We start from the raw sequence: 2,033 nt of genomic DNA, 5'->3' as shown, positions 1-2,033 counted from the left end.
ATTCCTTTTTCACAGCATCCCTCGCTCCCTCACTTTGACAAATTAACACAGATGTTGCGTCGCTATGAAATACCATTGGTTCTATGACATCTCCTTCTAAATCGAGTAACGTTTCTATGGAAAGGACAGGATTTTCTTTTGGGATACGACGATCTCCTTTCAGATTCACTATTCCTTCTTTACTGCATCCCTCGCTCCCTCACATTGACGAATTAACTCAGAAATTCCGTCGGTATGAAATACTATGGCTTCTATGACTTCTCCTTCTAAATCCAGAAACGTTTCTATGGAAACGAGAGGATTTTCTTTTGGGATACGAGTATCTCCTTTCCGATGCACTATTCCTTTTTCACAGCATCCCTCGCTCCCTCACTTTGACAAATTAACACAGATGTTGCGTCGCTATGAAATACCATTGGTTCTATGACATCTCCTTCTAAATCGAGTAACGTTTCTATGGAAAGGACAGGATTTTCTTTTGGGATACGACGATCTCCTTTCAGATGCACTATTCCTTCTTTACTGCATCCCTCGCTCCCCCACTTTGGCGAATTAACACAGAAATTGCGTCGCTATGAAATACTATGGGTTCTACGACTTATCCTTCTAAATCGAGTAACGTTTCTATGGAAAGGACAGGATTTTCTTTTGGGATACAACGATCTCCTTTCAGATGCACTATTCCTTCTTTACTGCATCCCTCGCTCCCTCACATTGACGAATTAACTCAGAAATTCCGTCGCTATGAAATACTATGGCTTCTATGACTTCTCCTTCTAAATCCAGAAACGTTTCTATGGAAACGAGAGGATTTTCTTTTGGGATACGAGTATCTCCTTTCCGATGCACTATTCCTTTTTCACAGCATCCCTCGCTCCCTCACTTTGACAAATTAACACAGATGTTGCGTCGCTATGAAATACCATTGGTTCTATGACATCTCCTTCTAAATCGAGTAACGTTTCTATGGAAAGGACAGGATTTTCTTTTGGGATACGACGATCTCCTTTCAGATGCACTATTCCTTCTTTACTGCATCCCTCGCTCCCTCACATTGACGAATTAACTCAGAAATTCCGTCGCTATGAAATACTATGGCTTCTATGACTTCTCCTTCTAAATCCAGAAACGTTTCTATGGAAACGAGAGGATTTTCTTTTGGGATACGAGTATTTCCTTTCCGATGCACTATTCCTTTTTCACAGCATCCCTCGCTCCCCCACTTTGACAAATTAACAGAGATGCTGCGTCGCTATGAAATACCATTGGTTCTATGACATCTCCTTCTAAATCGAGTAACGTTTCTATGGAAAGGACAGGATTTTCCTTTGGGATACGACGATCTCCTTTCAGATGCACTATTCCTTCTTTACTGCATCCCTCGCTTCCTCACATTGACGAATTAACTCAGAAATTCCGTCGCTATGAAATACTATGGCTTCTATGACTTCTCCTTCTAAATCCAGAACCGTTTCTATGGAAACGAGAGGATTTTCTTTTGGGATACGAGTATCTCCTTTCCGATGCACTATTCCTTTTTCACAGCATACCTCGCTCCCTCACTTTGACAAATTAACACAGATGTTGCGTCGCTATGAAATACCATTGGTTCTATGACATCTCCTTCTAAATCGAGTAACGTTTCTATGGAAAGGACAGGATTTACTTTTGGGATACGACGATCTCCTTTCAGATGCACTATTCCTTCTTTACTGCATCCCTCGCTCCCTCACATTGACGAATTAACTCAGAAATTCCGCCGCTATGAAATACTATGGCTTCTATGACTTCTCCTTCTAAATCCAGAAACGTTTCTATGGAAACGAGAGGATTTTCTTTTGGGATACGAGTATCTCCTTTCCGATGCACTATTCCTTTTTCACAGCATCCCTCGCTCCCTCACTTTGACAAATTAACACAGATGTTGCGTCGCTATGAAATACCATTGGTTCTATGACATCTCCTTCTAAATCGAGTAACGTTTCTATGGAAAGGACAGGATTTTCTTTTGGGATACGACGATCTCCTTTCAG

The sequence above is a fragment of the Schistocerca piceifrons genome, unplaced genomic scaffold, assembly GCF_021461385.2.
Source record: "Schistocerca piceifrons isolate TAMUIC-IGC-003096 unplaced genomic scaffold, iqSchPice1.1 HiC_scaffold_2296, whole genome shotgun sequence".
Lineage (NCBI taxonomy): Eukaryota > Metazoa > Arthropoda > Insecta > Orthoptera > Acrididae > Schistocerca > Schistocerca piceifrons.
Note: the sequence above shows the minus strand (reverse complement) of the source record.